The following is a 26,132-nucleotide window of genomic DNA, read 5'->3' as shown; positions in this document are numbered from 1 at the left end:
TCAATATATAGAGTGGTGGCTCTTTTAGTTAAAGGTATACTTTGGGATCTACTTCCCCAGAGTCAGATGAACTTGTAGATCCCAGTTTTATGTCTCTCTGTCCAGTATGAAGGATCCGATACCCATAGACTTCCAGCCATTGCACTAGTTAGCATTGGCTTGCAATATTACCTATAATGTCCTTCATACTGGACACAGAGACATAAACATGGTATCCATGAGTTCTGACTGGGGTAGTAGATACTTTTTCTTGCCACTGTATGAACCCTTTGGAATTACTTGGATTTCTGCATAAATTGGTCATCAAATTTGTTCTAACCTAGTGTGCTTATAATGGGACACATTTATTGTATTCAATATAGACATTTAAACATTCACAGTGTAAGTTGGAAAAAGTATGTGAATCCCTAGGCTAAGGAGTTCTCCAAAAGCTAATTGGCATCAGCTAACCTGGAGTCTAATCAATGAGATTGGAGGTGTTGGTTAGAGCTGCCTTGCCCTATTAAAAAACACATCTGAGTTTGCTACCATGCCTCAAACAAAGGAGATCTCGGAAGACCTAAGATTAAGAATTGTTGACTTGCATAAAGCTTGGAAGGGTTACAAAAGTATGACAAAGCTCAATGAGGTTAAGCAGAGTGTCAGCTAAAGACTTAAAGAAATATCTGGAACATGCTAACGTTTACGATTCGTAAAACACTAAACAAGAATGGTGTTCATGGGAAGACACCACAGAAGAAGCCACTGCTCTCCCAAATTCTGAAGTTTTCAAAAGTCCACCTGAATTTTCCACAGCCCTACTGGCAAAATATTCTGTGGACGGATTAAACTAAAGTTGACTTTTTTGGAAGGAACACACAATACTATGTGTGGAGGAAATGCTGTGGCATGACCTCGAGAGCCGTTCACCCCAGACATCCTAAGAATATTGCTGAACTGAAACAGTTTTGTAAAGAGGAATGGTCAAAAAATTCCTCCTGACTGTTGTGCAGGTCTGATCTGCAACTACAGAAAACGTTTGCTTGAGGTTATTGCTGCCAAAGGAGGATCAACCAGTTATTATATCCAAGAGTTCACATATACTTTTCCTACCCTGCACTGGAAGTGTTTACACGGTGTGATTAATAAAGACATGAAAGCGTATAATTGTTTGTGTTGTTAGTTTAAGCAGACTGTCTATTGTTGTGACCTAGATGAAGATCAAATTTTATGACCAAAGGGTTTACATACTTTTTCTTGCCACTGTAAATGGCCTAATTGCCAAAATCACAAAGTATCGCTTTTACGATCCAGGCTGTATCACATCCGGCCGTGTCCCATAGGGTGGCGCACAATTGGCCCAGCGTCGTCCAGGTTTTGCTGGGGTAGGCCATCATTTTAAATAAGAATTTGTTCTTCAACTGACTTGCCTAGTTAAATAAAGGTGAAAAAAATGTGTTTAGTGTTGGGCTGTCCAAAAAATTGGATCTTGGTCGACCGAAAGTTGTCTGTTCTTTTGACTAGTCTAAGATGTATTTTTCCTTATGTATATGTAACAGTATAGACTTTACGTGTGTCCCCTCGCCCTGACCTGGGCGCGAACCAGGGACGCTCTGCACACGTCAACAGTCACCCTCGAAGCATCGTTACCCATCACTCCACAAAAGCCGCTGCTCTTGCAGAGCAAGGGGAACCACTACTTCAAGGTCTCAGAGCAAGTGACGTCACCGATTGAAACGCTATTAGCGCGCACCACCGCTAACTAGCTAACCATTTCACATCCGTTACACTGACACACCTTTTTAAAAAATCAACTATATGCATTGAGCTTGTCTGAGGGTTTAAGCGCACTGTGTGATGAAATAAGACGCACATGACTCAAAAGAGGGAGCCAGAGATCAAGATAACTAGAAGAAAAAAATCCTTAACCTGACCCAATCATCCTTCTCCTGCTGGCTTTCTAACGTTACACTCCTGAAGTTGCTGGTAATAAGCTACACGAGTAGTCTGCAACTTTTTCTCATGTGGAATGCCAATTTATCTTACCATTTCCACTGATCTGCGTGAAAGTTATGGTTTTCATATGCACATTTTCATGGAACAGTTTAATTTGTAATGACGTCTTCGTATCTCAAAATCATTGTCGTGTTTAATCAAAATTAGATCCAAATCTAAATGAAAATTATTCAAACCTAAAATAACTTATTGCCATCTATAAAAAAAAATAAGCTTACATTTAAAGCCAACAAATAAAAACATTACAACCTGCAGGCAGAAAATATCCTGATTTTTAATAGAGAGAACGATTTATTTAAGTTATCTTTCATCACATTCCCAATGTGTCAAAAGTTTACATGCTATCAAATACTAATTGAGTCTATTGCCTTTAAATTGTTTAACTTAGGTCAAACGTTTCGGGTAGCCTTCCACAAGCTTCCCACAATAAGTTGGGTGAATTTTGGCCCATTCCTCCTGACAGAGCTGGTGTAACTGAGTCAGGTTTGTAGGCCTCCTTGCTTGCACATGCTTTTTCAGTTCTGCCCACAAATGTTCTGCCCACAAATGTTCTAATGGATTGAGGTCAGGGCTTTGTGATGGCCACTCCAATACCTTGACTTTGTTGTCCTTAAGCCATTTTGCCACAACTTTGGAAGTATGCTTGGGGTCATTGTCCATTTGGAAGACCATTTGCGACCAAGCTTCAACTTCCTGACTGATGTCTTGTGATGTTGCTTCAATATATCCACATTTTCCTTTCTCATGATGTCATTTATTCTGTGACGTGCACCAGTCCCTCCTGCAGCAAAACACCCCCACAACATGATGCTGCCAACCTCGTGCTTCACGGTTGGGATGGTGTTCTTCGGCTTGCAAGAATCCCCCTTGTTCCTCCAAACATAATGCTGGTCATTATGGCCAAACAGTTCCATTTTTCTTTCATCAGACCAGCAGACATTTCTCCAAAAAGTACAATCTTTGTCCCCATGTGCAGTTGCAAACCGTAGTCTGGCTTTTTCATGGCGGTTTTGGAGCAGTGGCTTCTTCCTTGCGGAGTGGCCTTTCAGGTTCTGTTGATTTAAAGGACTCGTTTTACTGTGGATATAGATCATTTTGTACCTGTTTCCTCCAGCATCATCACATGGTCCTTTGCTGTTTTTCTGGGATTGATTTGCACTTTTCGCACCAAAGTACGTTCATCTCTAGGAGACAGAATGAGTCTCCTTCCTGAGCAGTATGATGGCTACGTGGTCCCATGGTGTTTATACTTGCGTACTATTGTTTGTACAGATGAACGTGGTACCTTCAGGCGTTTGGAAATTGCTCCCAAGGATGAACCAGACTTGTGGAGGTCTACAAGTTTTTTTTTTTTTTTTTTTTTTTGAGTGCTTGGCTGATTTCTTTTGATTTTTCCCATGACTTCAAGCAAAGAGGCACTGAGTTTGAAGGTAAGCCTTGAAATGAATCCACAGGTACACCTCCAATTGACTCAAATGAAGACAATTAGCATATCAGAAGCTTCATGACATTTTCAGAAATTTTCCAAGCTGTCAACTTAGTGTATGTAAACTTCTGACCCACTGGAATAGTGATCAGTGAATTATAAGTGAAATACTCTGTAAGCAATTGTTGGAAAAATTACTTGTCATGCACAAAGTAGATGTCCTAACCGACTTGTCAAAACTAAAGTTCGTTGTCAAGAAATTTGTGGAGTTGTTGAAAAACGAGTTTCAATGACTCCAATCTAAGTGTATGTATAAACTTCAAACCTCAACTGTATATACACTGCTCAGAAAAATAAAGAGAACACTAAAATAACACATCCTATATCTGAATGAATGAAATATTCTTATTAAATACTTATTTCTTTACATAGTTGAATGTGCTGACAACAAATTCACACAAAAAGGATAAATGGAAATCAAATTTATCAACCCATGGAGGTCTGGATTTGGAGTTAAAGTTAAATTAAAGTGGAAAACCACACTACAGGCAGATCCAACTTTGATGTAATGTCCTTAAAACAAGTCAAAATGAGGCTCGGTAGTGTGTGTGGCCTCCACGTGCCTGTATGACCTCCCTACAACGCCTGGGCATGCTCCTGATGAGGTGGCGGATGGTCTCCTGAGGCATCTCCTCCCAGACCTGGACTAAAGCATCCGCCAACTCCTGAACAGTCTGTGGTGCAACGTGGCATTGGTGGATGGAGCGAGACATGATGTCCCAGATGTGCTCAATTGGATTCAGATCTGGGGAACGGGCTAGCCAGTCCATAGCATCAATGCCTTCCTCTTGCAGGAACTGCTGACACACTCCAGCCACATGAGGTCTAGCATTGTCTTGCATTAGGAGGAACCCAGGGCCAACCGCACCAGCATATGGTCTCACAAGGGGTCTGAGGATCTCATCTCGGTACCTAATGAAAGTCAGGCTACCTCTGGCGAGCACATGGAGGGCTGTGCGGCCCCCCAAAGAAATGCCACCCCACACCATGACTGACCCACCGCCAAACCGGTCATGCCGGATGTTGCAGGCAGCAGAACGTTCTCCACGGCGTCTCCAGACTCTGTCACGTCTGTCACGTGCTCAGTGTGAACCTGCTTTCATCTGTGAAGAGCACAGGGAGCCAATGGCGAATTTGCCAGTCTTGGTGTTCTCTGGCAAATGCCAAACTTCCTGCACGGTGTTGGGCTGTAAGCACAACCCCCACCTGTGGACGTCGGGCCCTCATACCACCCTCATGGAGTCTGTTTCTGACCGTTTGAGCAGACACATGCACATTTGTGGCCTGCTGGAGGTCATTTTGCAGGGCTCTGGCAGTGCTCCTCCTGCTCCTCCTTGCACAAAGGCGGAGGTAGCGGTCCTGCTGCTGGGTTGTTGCCCTCCTACGGCCTCCTCCACGTCTCCTGATGTACTGGCCTGTCTCCTGGTAGCGCCTCCATGCTCTGGACACTACGCTGACAGACACAGCAAACCTTCTTGCCACAGCTCGCATTGATGTGCCATCCTGGATGAACTGCACTACCTGAGCCACTTGTGTGGGTTGTAGACTCAGTCTCATGCTACCACTAGAGTGAAAGCACCGGCAGAATTCAAAAGTGACCAAAACATCAGCCAGGAAGCATAGGAACTGAGAAGTGTTCTGTGGTCACCACCAGCAGAACCACCCCTTTTTTGGTGGTGTCTTGGTAATTGCCTAGAATTTCCACCTGTTGTCTATTCCATTTGCACAACAGCATGTGAAATGTATTGTCAATCAGTGTTGCTTCCTAAGTGGACAGTTTGATTTCACAGAAGTGTGATTGACTTGGAGTTACATTGTGTTGTTTTAAGTGTTCCCTATATTTTTTTGAGCAGTGTGTATTTCTGTACCAGTCAAAAGTTTGGACACACCTAATCATCATTCAAGGGTTTTCTTTATTTTTTTACTATTTTATACCATGTAGACATCAAACTATGAAATAGATAACAGATATAGAATGATGTAGTTACCAAAAAAGTGACAAATAAATATATTTGAGATTCTTCAAAGTAGCCACCCTTTGCCTTGATGACAGCTTTGCACACTCTTGGCATTCTCTCAACCTGCTTCATGAGGTAGTCACCTGGAATGCACTTCAATTGATATGTGTGCCTTGTTAAAAGTTTATTTGTGTAATTTCCTTCCTTAATGCGCGTTAGCCAATCAGTTGTGTTGTGACAAGGTAGGGGTGGTAGAAGATGGCCCTATTTGGTGAAAAATCAAGTCCACATTATGGCAAGAACAGCTCAAATAAGCAAAGAGAAACGACAGTCCACCATTTCTTTAAGACATAAAGAACATTTTCAGTCACATAATCCATCAGGCGCTATAATGAAACTGGCTCTCTTGAGGACCGCCACCGGAAAGGAAGACCCAGAGTTACCTCTGCGGCAGAGGATAAGTTCATTCGTTTCCAGCCACAAAGTTTCAGCCCAAATAAATGCTTCACAGAGTTCAAGTAACCGACACATCTCAACATCAACTGTTCAGAGGAGACTGTGTGAATTAGGCCTTCATGTTTGAATTGCAGCAAAGAAACCACTACTAAAGAAAACCAATAAGAAGAGACTTGCTTGGGCCAAGAAACACGAGCAATTGACATTAGACGGGTGGATATCTGTCCTTTTGGTCTGAGTCCAAATTTGAGGTTTTTGGTTCCATCTCCCGTGTCTTTGTGAGACGCAGAGTAGATGAATGGATGATCTCCGCATGTGTGCTTCCCACCGTGAAGCATGGAGGAGGAGGTGTGATGGTGTGGGGTGTTTTGCTGGTGACACTGATTTATTTAGAATTCAAGGCACAATTAACCAGCTTCGCTACCACATCATTCTGCAGCGACACGCCATCCCATCTGGTTTGTGCTTAGTCCCACTATCATTTGCTTTTCAACAGGACAATAACCCAACACACCTCCATGCTGTGTAAGGCCTATTTGACCAAGAAGGAGAGTGATGAGTCCTGCATCAGATGACCTGGCCTCCACAATCATCATCAATCCAATAGAGATGAGTTGGACCTTAGAGTGAAGGAAAGCAGCTAACAAGTGCTCAGCTTATGTGGGTACTCCTTCAAGGGAACTCCTTCAGGCATTCCAGGTGAAGCTGATTGAGAGAATGCCAAGTGTGCAAAGCTATCATCAAGGCAAAGGGTGGCCACTTAGATTTGTGTAACACTTTTTTTTGGTAACTACATGATTCCATATGTGTTATTTCATAGTTTTGATGTATTCACTATTTTTCTACACTGTAGAAATTTTTTTAACAAATAACTCTTGAATGAGTAGGTGTTAACAAACTTTTGGCTGGTTCTTTATATAGACAGTGCTTTCGGGATATTCAGATGCCTTGACTTTCCAGATTTTGTAACATTCCCACCTTTAAAAAAAAATATGTTTTTAGATAAATAAAATTCCTCAGCAATCTACACAAGATACCCCATAATGACAAAGTGAAAACAGGTTTTTAGACAGTTTGCAAATGTCAAAACAATTTACATAATTATTCAGACCCTTTGCTATGAGACTCGTAATAAAGGCCAGGTGCATCCTGTTTTCCATTGATCAATCTTGAGATGTTTCAACAACTTGATTGGATTCCACCTTGGGTCAATTCAGTTGATTGGACATGATTTAGAAAGACACACACCTGTCTATATAAGGACCCACAGTTGACAGTGCATGTCAGAGCAAAAACCAAGCTATGAAGTCGAAGGAATTGTCTGTAGAGCTCCGAGAAAGGATTGTGTCGAGGCACAGATCTGTGCCAGGATGCCAAAAATGTCCGCAGCATTGAAGGTCCCCAACAACACAGCGGCCTCCATTCTTAAATGGAAATAGTTTGGAATCACCAAGAATCTTCCAGGCCACCCGGGCAAACTAAGCAATCGGGGGAGAATGGCCTTGGTCAGGGAGGTGACCAAGAATCCTATGGTCACTCTGACAGAGCTCCCCTGTGGAGATGGGAGAAGGACATCCATCTCTGCAGAACTTTATGGTAGAGTGGTCAGAAGGAAGCCACGCCTCAGTAAAAGGCATGACAGCCTGCTTCGAGTTTGACGAAAGGCATCTAAAGGACTCTTAGACCATGATAAACAAGATTCTCTGGTCTGATAAAACCAATATTGAACTCTATGAATGCCAAACATCATGTCTGGAGGAAACCTGGCACCAGGCCTACGGTGAAGCACGGTGGTGGCAGCGTCATGCTGTTAGTTTGTATTTTAACAACAGGGACTGGGAGACTCGTCAGGATCGAGGGAAAGATGAATGGCGGAAAGTACATAGAGCTCCTTGATGAAAACCTAATCTAGAGCGCTCAGGACCTCAGACTAGAGCGAAAGAATCCCCTTTCAACAGGACAACAAACCGAAGCACACAGCCAAGACATAGCAGGAGTGGCTTCAGGACACTGTTTATTTTCTAGGACGTGGGAGTGGCCATTCAGTGAAGGAAGAGCCCTGCACATTCTACAAGTCTTAAAAGGCCCAGTGCAGTCAAATGTGAAATCCTGTGTGTTATATATATTTCCACACTGAGGTTGGAATAATACTGTGATATTGTGAAAATGATAATGCAATTTTAGAGTAAAAGCTGTTTGAATAGATCACCTGAAATTTCAACCTGTTTTGCTGGGATGGTGTTTTGGCCTGTCCGGTGACATCACCAGGCGGTCAATTAGTTAATAGACCAATAAGAAACAGAGTTTCAAACCTCTCTTCCAATAACGGCTAGTTTCCACCTCCAAACTCAGACCACTCCCAGACAGTCCTAGCTAAATTCTTGTTTTAGAAATGGCTCTTTGCTAAGAAGCTATTTGTATTTATTTTTGACCATTTCACAGTAAGGTGCTTAATTGTTACCCAGAAATGATTTGATATTGAGATCAAAACAGCTGCATTTAACATTTAAGTCATGCTAGAACAGCCAACCGGTGACATGTCTGTTACACGTTGTAGATGTCGGTGTCTTTGGTATTCTTATAGATGGCTGTGGCCATTTTCTCCGCTTGTGGGTGGTAGGTGATAATTATCTCAGCTTACAAATTTAGTAGGCATACCTCACCAGCACAACTCTTCTTCTGTCTCACTGAGGAAAGACTTTACAGTTTACACCTGTGCTGCAGTGTTGCTAAGCAACAGACACATGTCTCTGGAACGGAGTCTGCATGTTTGTGTCTGCGCATGCTGACCTGTTGTGTTACTAGAGCACTCAGGTGTATTTTGATTTATTGCGGTCGATAGGCGTCCCACTGATATTCCCGTCACCTCTCAGGCAATGAGCCCACACTCACACTCGCACACACACACTTGGACACTTGGCGGAGTCCAGTCCAACAGGGCTAGTGTGCGTTTCAGGTTTTTACCTCTAGAGCATAATGGAAGAACAAACGTTATATGAAACTTTAACTGTTACTTATAGACTTGATTTGCTTAGAATAAACAATTTGACTCCAAGACAGGAAGCATGTATAATGACTTAGCTGGCTATGGGCTGGTTATGACTCTGTATATTGGGTATTTTGGTGTCGGAGATGGGCGATGTCTTGAAGTAGCCAGGCTGTAGTAGGCCTATTTGTGCTATATGGACTATGTGCTGGATTTTATCCCTGCAGATAAGAGCTTCCCTCCCTCTGCATCCAGCTGAGCCCTCCTGGCCGGCTCCCTCCCCTGGATGGGTCTAACAAAGGTTACTAGGAGCTCAAGTGTCTGAAATGGGCTCGTCCTGTAATCACTCATCCAACCAGAGATTCTCTTCCCCCAGATTTCCCTAGAAGGGCTGTCTTGTTTGCAGTTGTTGATTAACAGTATTTAGGGCTGCCCCATGCCAGGTCCTGTTAAAAGGACGAACACAGTAAACCGTCTGATTTAAACAGTGGCCAAGGAAAAAAAGCAATCTTGATTAACATGAAAATTGGCTTTTTTGGCAAGAACACCTAGCCATGTCTCTCTGAAACGGTCTCATAAAGAACTGCCAATAGACTTGAAGCATGAAAGGCAGAAGAGGGATTTGCTGAATTTCCCCTTTTTTCAGATGTGCCCTGCTAAACCACAAGGAGCATTCCACTTTTCAGTAACATTTTACTTGACATCTAGCGTCATAACACGTTATGACATGGTCATGGCCATGTACTAACAGCTGACCTAACTTGTCATAATATGGTCATAACACCTTCATAACACATATTTACACCTTTTGTGACATATTGCATTATTTTAAGGCTAGTTGTGACAGCTACAGAAGTGTCTCAACCCACATTTTATGCTAAATAATTTTTTCCTTGCCAAGACGTTTCATTTAATTTTTCTTAACTTTTTCATACGCGAGTTCCAAATATCTCTTAACGGTCGCCCCAGCGTGAGTTGTTTTATGCACGTCATGTCAGAATGCACTCACTGTTAACACTCGCTGCGTGCTAATTATCTGTAGGCTATGTTTCAATTTATCAGTTTAAAATGTTCTAATAAGTTGTATTTTCTAACCGTTTGAATTGAGGTGTGTTCTGCCTCCTCAATAATTCACATTGAAGTAGCCCATTTCAGTGTTGCGGACAATTTATGTTTGAGGCTTTACTGAGCCGGTCAAATACCCCTTTTCGGGGAGAGCCTTTCCCCATTTTTTTTTTCTGCACGTATGCGGACATTTGCGCAGTCTTGCACGAACTGGCACATTCAATTGAGAATTAACACTGGAGTGATAGGTGTGCAAAAGAGCAGAAAAGTAAATAAAAACAATATGGGGATGAGGTAGGTAGATTGGATGGGCTATTTACAGATGGGCTATGTACAGCTGCAGCGATCGGTTAGCTGCTCAGTTAGCTGATGTTCAAATTTAGTGAGGGACATATAAGCAATTCGTTCCAGTCATTGGCAGCAGAGAACTGGAAGGAAAGGTGGCCAAAGGAGGTGTTGCTTTGGGGATGACCAGTGAGATATATCTGCTGGAGCGTGATCAGTGAGCTGAGATGAGGTGGAGCTTTACCTAGCAAAGACTTATAGATTAGTCTGTTGTTGTAATGAATTCTTTCCAGTAATTTCCATCAAGCATTATGACCAGGGTTCCCCAACTGGTGGCCTGCCAGTTTTCTGAGCAAAAAATAATAATACAAATGTTATTGTTGAATTTTCATTGTTGGACATAACTGTAAAAACACCAGGAAATCAGAGATTAATGTACTTTGATGTGAAAAGTGCAAATCAATCCCAGAACAACAGCAAAGGACCATGTGAAGATGTTGGAGGAAACCGGTACAAAATTATCTATATCCACAGTAAAACGAGTCCTATATCGACATAACCTGAAAGGCCGCTCAGCAAGGAAGAAGCCACTGCTCCAAAACCGCCATAAGAATGCCAGACTACGATTTGCAACTGCAAACGGGGACAAAGATCATACTTTTTGGAGAAATGTCCTCTGGTCTGATGGAAGAAAAATAGAACTGTTTGGCCATAATGACCATCGTTATGTTTGGAGGAAAAAGGGGGATGCTTGCAAGCCGAAGACACCATCCCAACTGCGAAGCACGGGGGTGCTTTGCTGCAGGAGGGACTTGTGCACTTCACAAAATAAATGGCATCGTGAGGGAGGAAAATGTTGTGGATATATTGAAGCAACGTCTCAAAACATTAGCCAGGAAGCTAAAGTTGGTTGCAAATGGGTCTTCCAAATGGACAATGACACTAAGCATACTTCCAAAGTTGTGGCAAAATGGCTTAAGGACAACAAAGTCAAGGTATTGGAGTGGCCATCACAAAGCCCTGACCTCAATCCTATAGAACATTTGTGTACAGACCTGAAAAAGTTTGCGAGCAAGGAGGCCTACAAACCTGAGTCAGTTACACCTGCTCTGTGAAGAGGAATGGGCCAAAATTCACCCAACTTATTGTGGGAAGCTTGTGGAAGCCTACCTGAAATGTTTGACCCAAGTAAATTATTTAAAGGCAATGCTACCAAATACTAATTGAGTGTATGTAAACTTTTGACCCCACTGGGAATGTGATGAAAGATATACAAACTGAAATAAATCATTCTCTCTACTATTATTCTGACATTTCATTGTCAGAATAATAAAGTAATGTGGGCATCCTACCTGACCTAAGCCAACATTTTTAATAGGATTAAATGTCAGGAATTGTGGAAAACTGAGTTTAAATGTATTTGGCTGTGTATGGAAACTTATGACTTCAACTGTACATGTGTGTGTATAAACCCTTTTTCAGGACCCTGTTTTTAAAAGATAATTTGTAAAAATCAAAATAACTTCACAGAACTTCATTGTAAAGAGTTTAAAAAACGTTTCTCATGCTTGTTCAATGAAACATACACAATTAACGAACATGCACCTGTGGAACAGTCGTTAAGACACTAACCGCTTACAGATGGTAGGCAATTAAGGTCACAGTTATGAAAACTTAGGACGCTAAAAGAGGCCTTTCTACTGACTCTGAAAAATACCAAAAGAAAGATGCCCATCTGTGTGAACGTGCCTGAGGCATGCTGCGAGGAGGCATGAGGACTGCAGATGTGACCAAGGCAATAAATTGCAATGTTTGTACTGTGAGATGCCTAAGACAGGGAGACAGGACGGACAGCTGATCCTCCTCACAGTGGCAGACCACGTGTAACAACACTTGCACAGGATCGGTACATCCGAACATCACATCTGCTGGACAGGTACAGGATTGCAACAACAAGTGCCCGAGTTACACCAGGAATGCACAATCCCTCCATCAGTGCTCAGACTGTCCGCAATAGGCTGACAGAGGCTGGACTGAGGGCTTGTAGGCCTGTTGTAGGGCAGGTCCTCACCAGACATCATCGGCAATAATGTTGCCTATTGGCACAAACCCACCGTTGCTAGACCAGACAGGACTGGCAAAAATTGGACTTCACTGACGAGTCGCCGTTTTGTCTCACCAGGGGTGATAGTCGGATTTGCGTTTGTCGTCAAAGGAATGAGTGTTACACCGAGGCCTGTACTCTGGAGCGGGATCGATTTGGAGGTGGAGGGTCCGTCATGGTCTGGGGTGGTGTGTCACAGCATCATTGGACTGAACTTGTTGTCATTTCAGGCAATCTCAACACTGTGCGTTACAGGGAAGACATCCTCCTCCTTCATGTGGTACCCTTCCTGCAGGCTCATCCTGACATGACCCTCCAGCATGACAATATCACCAGCCATACTGCTCGTTCTGTTCATGATTTCCTGCAAGACAGGAATGTTAGTGTTGCCATGGCCAGTGAAGAGCCCGGATCTCAATCCCATTAAGCACGTCTGGGACCGGTTGGATCGGGGGGTGACATATCATGTTCAGGGACACATCATTCTATTTATGTTAGTCAAATATCTGTGGAACTTGTTCAGGTTGTTGAAACTTATGTTTAAAATTAGCTGAAAATTAACACAGGTGACAGTGAGAGGACATTTCTTTATATATATATATTTCCCTTATTACCCTACCTACCCTCCCCCAATTGGAGCAAACTAGTGAACAACAACGCTTAGGCCTTTATTTCCAGCTTATATATACTATATGCGTTTTATGGACAGTCTATTTTACAATAGTTTTATTTTGTTTGTTTTTAACTCTTGTCCTTCCTCTATCCACACATTAGTTATCTTGTTGTTATTAGTCCCAACCTTCAGGTTCATTCAACCCCTCCCATCTATCTCTTAACACCGTCCATATTGGATTTCTATTTGCCATTTTTTTCAACTGTGCTGTGATGTTTCACAGAAGCTCTGAACCTTTCCATTCTCATTGTTTCTGCAGATTGTAAATTGAAAATATTTTTCTTTGCTAAAAGTATTATATTATTTATCTATTGACTATGACTTTTCAGATCACCCATTAGTGCTATCTGCAGGGTTAGCTCCAGGTAAATATTGCAATTCTTCAGCCATACCTGAACCTGTGACCAAAAACAAGCTACATATGGACAATACCGAAACAAATGATATAATGTTTGTGCCTCTTCGCAGCAAAATCTTCTGTTGTTTGCAAGAATTCCGTATTTTAATTGAGTTTTGTATATAAGTTTTGTGTCCGGGGTCGTCTTGCGTATCAGTTCTTAAACCATGTACCATGACATCGGTACGTCAAAAATCTAGGGCCGACAGACAAGTTCCTTACTTTTTGCCCCTTCCACTTTCCTCTTCCATTTTTGCGGTAATGCCGCAATTAGTTTATTTGTTATTTTGGGTAGAGCAGACATTTCCATATGTTTTAGTTAGCTGCATGTATGTCATAACTCCACCAGTCATGTTGTATCATTTAAGATTATACCTGTTTTACATTTTTTATTAATTTTCAATTCATATATTTGAGTTTAACCATATTTGTTCTGTTTTTTTCTGGTGAATTAAATTGAAATTGCAACCAACTTTCTATGGCTTGTTTTAAAATAGCGATATTTGAGAGATGGTTTCCTTTTCAAATAACTGAAGGTGAGAGGTTGTAATCTGAAGAAAGTGAAAAAGGCCTTTCTTGAACATAGGGTGAGATATTTTTACAAATTTACTAGAGAACCCATTTGGATTTAAGTATAACTTTTGTTTGACTGAAGCCTTTAGTGAGAGGTCTTAATGCTTTCATTTTTTAAATCATTTCTGCCCTCCAAATTCATATTAATTATATAAATAGGCCTGTTTAATTTTGTCTTGCTTGCCCGTTCCAAAAAAAATTTAATATTTTTTTTCTCATATAATTAAAAAACAGCTCGCTAGGTGTAGGCAAGACCATAAGCAAATAGGTTAACTGGGATATGACTAAAGAGTTAATTGTATTGGAGTGAGATCATTTATTTATTTCGGGATATGTATACCACATCACCATCAGACAATTTCATTGGTAAACTACACGGTAAAGTCAAAGTAGTATTTTTTTTTTGTGATCCAATACTTAATATAGTACACTTATTATCATTTGGTTGTAATCCAGAGAGGTTAGAAAATGATCTAGATCCTCTATGAGGCTGTGGAGGGATCTAAGTTGTGGATTTAAAAGAAAACATGAGTCATCAGCGTACAATGACACCTTTGTTCTTAAGCCTTGTATTTCTAATCCCTTGATATTATTGTTGGATCTGATTTTAATAGTTAACATTTCAGGGGCCATAATAAATAGATCTGTCAATAGTGGACATCCTTGTTTTTACTATTTTACACCTAGGGTTACTATACTTTATTTGAACCCATTTTTTAATAGATTCTCCAAAATTGAAATGTTCCGGGCATTTACATATGAACTCCAGTCGTACTTTATCAAACGCCTTTTTAAATCCGCTATGAATAGCAGGCCTGGTTTCCCAGATTTTTCATAGTGTTCAATTGTTTCCTGTACTTGCCTTATATAATCTCGATGGCATCGTCCATGTAAAAAACCTGTCTGATTAGAATGAATAATGTCTGACAATACTTTTTAATTTCTATGTGCTATACATTTTGCTAGAATTTTTGCATCACAACACTAAAGTGTAAGGGGCCTCCATTTTCTTTATGGACTGGGTCTTTATATTTCCCACTTGTATCCTGTTTCAGTAATAATGAAATCAGACCTTCTTGTTGAGTGTCTAATCTACCATTTTACATAGGAGTGGTTAAAACATGCTAATAACGGTCATCTAAGTATATCATAAAAGGTTTGGTCTGGTATGCCATCCAGTTTTCCCAGATGTAAAGGCTTTAATTGCATCAAGAAGTTCCTCCTCTGTAATTTCACCTTCACATGAGTCTTTCTATAAGGCTGTTAATTGTACATTATTAATATGAAAAAAATCCGTACATTTAGCTTTGTTTAGAGGAGATTGAGGAGACTGAAAACATATGCTTAAAGTACTTTTACTTCCTCTTTCAAAATATAATTTGGTGAATCATAGGTGACCCCGTCATTTAACAAGTTTCAGTCAATTATTTTTGGTACATTTCTATGTTGAAGAGAAAATAATTGTTTGTTGCATTTTCCACATATTCCATCCAGTTTGCTTTATTATTATAATATATTACACTTGATCTTTGTTGACTGAGTCCCTCCATTTCTTTTTGTTTTTCTTCTAACTTACTCTGAGCCTCTATGGTACAGTTTTTATTGCTATCAATCTGTTCTGTTAGATCTTCCTTTGTAAGTATGGACTCCTTTGACCTAACTTGCTTTTGTTTTTGAGATGAGTACTGAATTCCATGACCTCTAAATGCACATTTATAAGTGTCCCATACAATAAGCGGATTTGCTGTACCTATGTTAAGTCGGAAACTTAACATAGGCTTTTATTAAATTTCCAATATCCTCACCCACGTGAAATTCAGTAAGAGTAATGTATATGCCAATTATCTGATGGTCCGACCACTTTCTATCCCCTTTCAATTAGAGCTGGGCGATATATTGAGTTTTTTTTTATATAATCGAGTATATGTTTTGCGCGATATGGAAAATGCCTGTATTGCAAGAATTGAGGTTCTGTTATAAGGTTGTGACGATTTACAAATGCAGCATCTCACTGTCTTTTCTGTCAGCCCAATGTCCAATCATGTCCCAATTGCTTGACAACACATGCACAGAGGTTACCCACCAATCACAACCCTATAGACAGCCTTTCACAAATCGTAACCACGCAGGAGAAGTGTAGCGGTAGTAAGAGTTCTACCAAAGTGGAAAGCGAGGAAGCCAACTCAGCCTCTCGTGAGGATGAAATCAACCCCAAAAAGGGCAGCAATGTTTTTTAGTGATATGGAAGTGGTTCAGGTTTAAGAGGTCTGCTGTTCAGCAAACGAATGTCCTGTGCAAAATGTGTCTAAAGACAATTGCTACGAAAAGCAACAGCACAACCAACCCCTTCCATCACATGCAACTGAAACACGCGGTGGAATGGGAGGAATGCGTGAGACTACGGCAATGCCGATTCCAGTCACCCGATTCCCAAAACGTCTGCTAAAAGACATACTACCATAGCCGTATCCTTTTCAAAAGCCAGAAGCTGGCTAGTGTTTCTTATTTTTCCACCACATCCAATCTATGGTTGAGCAGAACGTCAGAGCCATAACTAAGTTTGACAGTCCACTACATAAATGAAGACTAGAAATTGCAAAATGTCTGCCTCCAAACATCTTACTTCCCCGATGATCATACGGGTGAAGTAATAGCCCAGGGTCTCAAAGACTCTCTGGCATCGTGGAAGATGAGCGAATACTGACAGGTGTGCATGACAACTGACATCAGAGGCAACATGATAAAAGCATTGTGCTTGAACAACTGGACCCGCCTGGAGTGCTTTGGGCACAGGCTTCACCTCGCCATCGGTAAGTGTGACATTGGATAATTAAAGTGCATTCAAAAAAGTTATGTTCAGGCCAGCTGTAGGCTAATGTGTTAGTAGTTGTGTCATTCTGCCAATCGAATAGCAAACAACCACAGGCTGTTTTAATAATAACAAATTAACTAATACATTTTAAATCTAAATTATTATATAAATTACATATTCAAATAGCTAGTGGTCAAACATTGCTAAGCAATAGAATAGATGTGTGGGGGTGTGTTGTTCATTTGTGTTGCACAAATAGGCTTTGAGGCCTTGTATTTTTTTACATTTTAATCAAGAAAATTAAATTAAGAATTATGTCTTGGCCTTTTAAAAATTTGTTTAGAGAAAAACAAGAAATCGACATTAGAGGTCGACCGATTATGATTTTTCAATATCGATACCTATTATTGGAGGACCATAAAAAGCCAATACAGATTTATCGGCCGATTTCTATGTATATATATTTGTAATAATGACAATTACAACTAACCTGAATGAACAATGAACCCTTTTATTTTAACTTAATATAATACATCAATAAAATCTATTTAGTCTCAAATAAATAATGAAACATGTTCAATTTGGTTTAAATAATACAAAAACAGTGTTGAAAAGAAAGTAAAAGTTCAATATGTGCCATGCAAAAAAGCTAACGTTTAAGTTCCTTGCTCAGAACATGAGAACATATGAAAGCTGGTGGTTCAATACTTCCAGTTCTTCAATATTCCCAGTTAAGAAGTTTTAGGTTGTAGTTATTATAGGAATTATGACGCGTCGACTATTTCTCTCTACCATTTGTATTTCATATACCTTCGACTATTGTATGTTCTTAAAGGCACTTTAGTATTGCCAGCCATATCTCGGTTTGCTTGAAGTCATAAACAGCGCTGTGCATCAAGCATCGCTAAGACCGGCTCGCAAACGCGGTAAAGTGCTGTTTGAATGAATGCTTACGAGCCTGCTGTTGCCCCACACCGCTCAGTCAGACTGCTCTATCAAATGTCAAATCATAGACTTAATTGTAATAAACACACACAAATACGAGCCTTTGGTCATTAATATGGTCAAATTCAGAAACGATCATTTCGAAAACAAAATGTTTATTCTTTCACTGAAATACAGAATTGTTCCGTATTTTATCGAACTGGTGGCAACCCTAAGTCTAAATATTGCTGTTACATTGCACAACCTTCAATGTTATGTCATAATTATGTAAAATTCTGGCAAATTAATTACGGTCTTTGTCAGGAAGAAACACAGTTCGCAACGAGCCAGGCGGCCCAAACTGTTGCATATACCCTGACTCTGCTTGCACTGAGAAGTGACACAATTTCCCTAGTTAATATTGCCTGCTAACATGCATTTATTTGAACAAAATTAGCAGGTAAAAAAAAAAAAATACTTCTGTGTATTGATTTTAAGAAAGGCATTGATGTTTATGGTTAGGTACATTTGTGCAACGAATGTGATTGTTTTCGTGAATGTGCTTTTGTTTAAATCACCCGTTTGGCGAAGTTTAAGTAGGCTGTGACTCGTTGATAAATTAACAGGCACCGCATTGATTATATGCAACACAGAACAAGCTAGTTACACATGGTTGATGATATTACTAGGTTAACTATTGATTATGTGAAGGTTGATTTTTTTTTATTTTTATAAGATAAGTTTAATGCTAGCTAGCAACTTACCATGGCTGCAAGGAGCCACGGTCCTTATGACGCTGCACCCGTGTAACAGGTGGTCAGCCTGCCATGCAGTTTCCTCATGGATTGCAATGTAATTGGCCATAATCAGCATCCAAAATGGTTGTAAATTACCGATTGTTATGAAAACTTGAAATCGGCCCTAATTAATCAACCATAATCGGTCAACCTCTAATCGAGATATATATCATGAATCGTCCAAACCTTTGAAAATAAATGTAGATATTACTTTTAGTCCATATTGTCCAGCCCTACTTTCAACACTTAAAAAAAAACTTTTGGTGCCAACGAGAATGACATAAGAAAGAAGTCAAGATGACTAGCTTGATTGAGCCTCCGCCATGTATGTCTCACTAGGTCAGGATATTTAAGCCTCCATATATCTATTAGTTCCAATATATCCATGACATTCATGATTTCCTTTGCTGTCCATTGAGGAATTTAAAACAGTATTATAATCTCCCACCATAATAATAGTCTTGTATTGCTTGTAGGATTGATCATTTGTTATACACTGCTCAAAAAAATAAAGGGAACACTTAAACAACACAATAACTCCAAGTCAATCACACTTCTGTGAAATCAAACTGTCCACTTAGGAAGCTAATTACACTAATTGACAATAAATTTCACATGCTGTTGTGCAAATGGAATAGACAACAGGTGGAAATTATAGGCAATTAGCAAGACACCCCCAATAAAAGAGTGGTTCTGCAGGTGGTGACCACAGACCACTTCTCAGTTCCTACGCTTCCTGGCTGATGTTTTGGTCACTTTTGAATGCTAGCGGTGCTTTCACTCTAGTGGTAGCATGAGACGGAGTCTACAACCCACACAAGTGGCTCAGGTAGTGCAGCTCATCCAGGATGGGACATCAATGCGAGCTGTGGCAAGAAGGTTTGCTGTGTCTGTCAGCGTAGTGTCCAGAGCATGGAGGCGCTACCAGGAGACAGGCCAGTACATCAGGAGACGTGGAGGAGGCCGTAGGAGGGCAACAACCCAGCAGCAGGACTGCTACCTCCGCCTTTGTGCAAGGAGGAGCACTGCCAGAGCCCTGCAAAATGACCTCCAGCAGGCCACAAATGTGCATGTGTCTGCTCAAACGGGCAGAAACAGATTCCATGAGGGTGGTATGAGGGCCCGATGTCCACAGGTGGGGGTTGTGCTTAACAGCCCAACACCGTGCAGGACGTTTGGCATTTGCCAGAGAACACCAAGATTGGGAAATTCGCCACTGGCGCCCTGTGCTCTTCACAGATGAAAGCAGGTTCACACTGAGCACGTAACAGACGTGACAGAGTCTGGAGACGCCGTGGAGAACGTTCTGCTGCCTGCAACATCCAGCATGACTGGTTTGGCGGTGGGTCAGTCATGGTGTGGGGTGGCATTTCTTTGGGGGGCCGCACAGCCCTCCATGTGCTCGCCAGAGGTAGCCTGACTACCATTAGGTACCGAGATGAGATCCTCAGACCCCTTGTGAGACCATATGCTGGTGCGGTTGGCCCTGGGTTCCTCCTAATGCAAGACAATGCTAGATCTCATGTGGCTGGAGTGTGTCAGCAGTTCCTACAAGAGGAAGGCATTGATGCTATGGACTGGCCCGCCCGTTCCCCAGACCTGAATCCAATTGAACACATCTGGGACATTATGTCTCGCTCCATCCACCAACGCCACGTTGCACCACAGACTGTCCAGGAGTTGGCAGATGCTTTAGTCCAGGTCTGGGAGGAGATCCCTCATGAGACCATCCGCCACCTCATCAGGAGCATGCCCAGGCGTTGTAGGGAGGTCATACAGGCACGTGGAGGCCACACACACTACCGAGCCTCATTTTGACTTGTTTTAAGGACATTACATCAAAGTTGGATCAGCCTGTAGTGTGGTTTTCCACTTTAATTTAACTTTAACTCCAAATCCAGACCTCCATGGGTTGATAAATTTGATTTCCATTGATTAATTTTTGTGTGATTTTGTTGTCAGCACATTCAACTATGTAAAGAAATAAGTATTTAATAAGAATATTTCATTCATTCAGATCTAGGATGTGTTATTTTAGTGTTCCCTTAATTTTTTTGAGCATTGTACTTAAACAGCTGCAGACTGAATGTTCCTGTGTAGTCTTAATTTTCTTCACTCAAGAAAGTTTCAGAGTGTCTAGCCATTCCATACCTTTCAGCTCACCCTGTTGGTCTCGCTGGCCTATAGAGTGGTAGCCATTTCATTGTGGGGACCCACGTTCTCTGTACTTTAGTTTTGTAGATTTCTTAACCATTCATGACATTGTCTGCCTGCTTGGTCTCTAGTGTTAAACCATTTCTCAGCCATGTAGCCAACCCTTCACGCTGTCTGGTCTAATGCACTCCAGGACCTTGTTTTTTTTTGCGAAAAGCGGGCGTTCCATGACACCGACATAATGTCTGTGCTCACGCAGGTGTGGTCGATGGCTAGTTAAGACTTTACATGAAAAACAATTTTCTCATTTATAAGGCTAAAATCACATTTAATCTTTTCACAAATAGTTTCATATTCAATCATATAAGTTCCCCAACATTTGGATGTGAATCTGATCACTGGGAAATATGCACATTCAGAGATGTTGTTGTACATCACAAATCAACCCACAATACACACACACTCAACCCCTTTCCCCCATTTTCAACCATAAACTCAGATGCTCAAAGGTTGTTACATCCCAGAGCCTAACTCAGGAAAGGACCTGCTTTATGAATGAATATACAGTTACAGCTGTTTGAGAAAGCATGCAAGATTGAGCAAAAATGTGAAAAAATTTGCCATGGTCAAGTCCAAGGTGATGGAGATCAGATCCACCCCCGCTCCCCTGAAACACAGACGCTGGTCCCCCGTTTGTGACCATTTCCCCAAACATCTCTGTGCAGTCAGACCTTTGATTATTTGGTGCCACCAGGGCCACAATAGTATGACCACTCCCAGCTAGTGTTGCCAGCACCGCCACTTCCTTGGTGGAGGCACCCCATCCGCATCCCCACCGGCTTGGTACAAGGTCGTCAAGGTTCTCATTAGCAGCTTTGAGAATTTCCTTGTATATTATGCTCTCCCATCAAGGGGCTTTGGCTTTGTAGGACCAACCTTGCCAGGCAGGCTCAGTAGGTCTCTGACCGCATTTATCTTTCTGTTTTGGCTGTACAGTGCGTGTCTAGGGTATAGGGTTGTGGAACATTCCCTCATCATAGGGACAATAAATAAATTAGATGTATAGTTCATTTTAAAATGTATATCCCTCATCTGCACAAAATTGAAAGCTCTCTCTCACAAACCTTGCTCACAGACACACATTGGTTCTGGGATATGCACCGATTTCCTTTGTCACTCACTTAGCACCACACTTTTCCAAACATCAAAAACGCACATCATACCACAGCAGTTAACATATACTTTGCACATGAATCGCCGCCCGTTTTGAGCAAGAAATCGTGAATGTATTTATGTGAAATACCTGGGTTCCCCTGGCATGTCTCAGTGAATGGGACAGCCATGGAAATGGGTTTGGGCCCTTTCGCAGCATGCTTGTTTCAAGCAGACCACCATAGTCCCTGTGCCCAAGGAAGCGAAGGTAACCTGCTGAAATGATTACCTCCCCGTAGCACTCACATCGGTAGCCATGAAGTGCTGGTAATGACTCACATCAACAGCATCATCCCGGACACCCTAGACCTCCACAGGTGTCGCAATCGCACTCCACACTGCCCTTTTCCACCTGGACAAAACACCTATGGGAGGATGCTGTTTTTTATTTATTTACCTAGGCAAGTCAGTTAAGAACAAACTCTTATGTTCAATGACGGCCTAGGAACAGTGGGTTAACTGCCTTTCTCAGTGGCAGAACGACATACTTTTACCTTGTCAGCTGGGGGATTTGATCTTGCAACCTTTCGGTTGCTAGTCCAACGCTCTAACCACTAGGCTACCTGCCGCCCCATGTTCATTGACTTCAGCTCAGCATTCATCACCATAGTACCCACAAAGCTCATCACTAAGCTCAGGACCCTTGGACTAAACACCTCCTTCTGCAACTGGATCCTGGACTTCCTGACAAGGGTAGACTACAACACATCTGCCACGTTGATCCTTAACACTGGGTCCCCTCAGGGGTGCATGCTTAGTCCCCTCCTGTACTCCCTGTTCACCCACGACTGCATGGCCAAACACAACTCCAATGGGGTGTGGGGATTCATTAAGTTTGCTGATGACACAACAGTAGTAGGCCTGATTACCGACAACGATGAGACAGCCTATAGGGAGGAGGTCAGAGACCTGGCATTGTGGTGCCAGGACTACAACCTCTCCCTCAATGTGAGTAAGACAAAGGAGCTGATCGTGGACTACAGGGGAAGGTGGGCCTAACAGGCACCCATTATCATCAACGGGGTGTAGTGGAGCGAACTACAGTGGTTCCTCCTTTAAAAGTTGTGTTTCTATGGCACATTATTTAATTGTCAGATGTTTTTTACATGAATGCAATTTAGTGCTAGGTTGACCACCAGAGGGCATCTTTGAGAAGCATTTGATAGTCTGCCATATTGGCATTGCTAGGGAATTTAAAACCTTTTTTGTAATAACATAGTACATGGGATTGATTTTAAGAAATTTGGCTTAATTAATTTGATTAATATTATGGCGTTTGTATTCCGAGAATTTTTTTAAACGAAACCCTCAGGGTTTCCATTAGGATGGATTGGAAAATATTGCGCTCGGGAGTAGGCGACAACATAAGAGGATTGGAGGATTCTAAATTAATTTCTAAGCGGCATAACATTTCCTCACCCTAATTGTAGTGTTACCCTGTAGGCCTACCATAGGCGAAATGAGTATCTAAAAAAAAAAAATGCAGTGATGTGATTCTCTGCCAATAATAAATTTATATCTAAGGGGTAATTTCCTTTAGGATCTGTGAGAACATCTGAGTATATCTAAGGGGCTTTTATCTAATTCTAAATTAATAATAATAATAATTGCTTTGTTGAAAAATGATATTTTGGAGATTTAAATTGTATTTAACCTAGAGGGAACGAGAGGCAATTCTTGAACATGTGGTGAGACATTCTCACTAATTTGTAAATAAAGCCAGTTTGTTATTTAGAATTATTTATTTCTAGAGAAACCTAACTTGATTATTTAGCAGAGATCACTTTCTTATATTCAGTCAACATTTTAGTTTCTCCATGCTTGTCTCAGAGCAGCGAGAAACGGTGCTGAAATAGACGCCCACAGCGGGAAGGCTATACACGTATATATTTTGGAGATTATTTTGTTTCCAAAAAAACGACAGTGAGCAATTGTAATCTGAATTAAGGGCCAAAATATAGCCCTGCTAATAGCCATAATGATGCTGTACAATGTGCCTACGTGTGTTTGAAATAGTTTTCCAGTAAGCAACAATGTGTTTGCATTCATTAGACAATTTTGTTCCAATAATTCTGTAATTCAGTGATATTTATTCCCATAGTAATTCGTTATGGATCCATAACTAAATCAACATCTGCAGTTTTAAAGAGTATTTTTTTATCATTCTTTTATTAACAGAAGCTGATGAAGAAATACATTACTGTACAGTATATGCTTTTACATTTGGATAATAAAGCATTTCAAGCATTTTGAAGATATAAGCCACCTGCATTTGTTTATTAGTGGACTGTGCAGTCTGACAAGAAAACATAGCCTACAATACATACTGTAATAAACATGGGGAAAGTGTCTAATTCCTTACATAAAGGAGAGCAGTCCATGTCCAGACTCTCTCGGTGACCTCATGTACCTTCAATAATGGCTGTTCTAAAGAATGCGGATACGTGGGAGACTGAGGTTCAATTCCCCGACGGGGAGGAAGGAGTATGCTGTCCTTGTAAATAAGAATTTGTTCTTAACTTACTTGTCTAGTCAAATAAAGGTTACACTAAGAGCATTTCGGCACCCTAATTTTTTAATTCCAGTCTAACCAATACCCAAACGGAGATTCAGTGAAAATAAAAATCACATTGATTTATCAAGACCAGTCCCCATGCTTGTCTCAGAGCAGCTCGAAATGGTGCTAAAATAGTTGTATGCTTTTGCTTCAAATCCTATTGCTTCTAAATGCAATATGCTCTTTAAATAACAGCACATTACTCATGACATTAGCACATTACTCACATTACTCATGACATTAGACAATTCTTTAGTAAAGGTTGAATAGCCTAGAAACATTGTTTGCAATTCACAGCCTGCTACAGTACGCTTGGGGAAAACAAAATGCCTCTAGCTGTCGAAACACTAAATATCTAAGGGGCTTTTATATAATTATAATGCAGGGTTAATGTTAATAATAATAATGATACTTTTCCCCCTTTCCACTTGTTAAATAGCCTGGATTGTTACTCCCATTTCATTCCTCGCCCTCTTCCACGTTTCATTGTCTGCCTGAGTGGCTCGCTTGTGGGCTTGCTGGCAGGATATGGCAGCACATTCAGTTGTGCGTCAAGAATACAGCATAGCAAGTTTGTATGAAGGTCTGGTTATTCACAGGCAATAGTAATATGCTCTAAACCGTTCTGGTAACAGACATACTTTGCTGCCCTGTTTTCAATCATCCACATGGCTGGGAGAACCTATTCAAGGTTGTAGAAACAATGCATTATTAGCTACAGTAACTAGCTACAGTGCATTTTAACCCAATTGAGCTGCTAACATAGCTATCTAGTTTACACACTGTATAGATAGCTAGCTAAGTTAATTACATTTGACCAGCTACGAAACTTCATATTAGCTAGCTATCTTGATATATTTGTATTTTATGATGACTGACCGTGTTAGGAAAAAAACAAACAAAGCTTAATAATGCTCTCTCTATCCATCTGTCTCTCGTCTGCAGGTATGTTTTGATGTGAGAGAGGAAGCCAGTTCCATCATCGCCACCTCACCCACTCTTAGGATAACCTTCGGGCCAACTGGGGGCCAGAGGCTGGTTAGGAGACACCGCTAGAGACACTAGCACTGTAGCACTGTAATTCATTAATCATATGCTGTCTTCCCAGCTCCTCTGCTCTTACCTCTTTCCCTGTCGGTCTTCTACACCTCTCCTTCCATCTCATTTTTCTTCCTCTTTTTTTGAAATAATGCACACCATATGTGCTTTGAAGTGTACAGATTGAACTTGTATTTTAGAATATGATTTTACAATAATAATATTTATAATGCATGTATTATATATTTCTAACACCTGGATAATGAACTTTCAGTAAAGTGTTTCACATTCTCCACTGGTTGAAATTAAGTATCTCTTTGAAATACTATCCTGTGTCCTCAGATTAATGCAGATGAAGGGAGTTAGATATGCATAGGAAGTATAGTGTACTGTTTTTTTATCTGTATATATGAATTACAAATCAGCCTTTACTTAAATCATGTCTCTAGTCTATTGCATAGTTACAATGTGTATTCATTGATGACCCAGGAGCAGGAGTGGTAAACACTGAAGTGTATAAATGTAATACATACTTGCAGACGCACCATAATTCAAAGAATTTGTTTGATACACCTGGTATTGGATATGACTGAAAAAGAATGTCTCACAGAGATTCATACCAGAAACTCACATTTATTTGCCAAGGAAGAGTACATAATC

The 26,132-nt window shown here is 41.0% G+C and overlaps 1 protein-coding gene across 4 annotated transcripts in view; it reads left to right on the top strand.

Moving 5' to 3' along the window:
* LOC109889690 (PHD finger protein 21A-like) overlaps positions 1-26,132 on the top strand; it is a 111,089-nt gene that overhangs the window by 29,896 nt on the left and 55,061 nt on the right. The gene's annotated exons all lie outside the window — the stretch shown is intronic.

Source organism: Oncorhynchus kisutch, linkage group LG4 (genome assembly GCF_002021735.2).
Source record: "Oncorhynchus kisutch isolate 150728-3 linkage group LG4, Okis_V2, whole genome shotgun sequence".
Lineage (NCBI taxonomy): Eukaryota > Metazoa > Chordata > Actinopteri > Salmoniformes > Salmonidae > Oncorhynchus > Oncorhynchus kisutch.
Note: the sequence above shows the minus strand (reverse complement) of the source record. Positions and strands in the feature narration are given on the sequence as shown.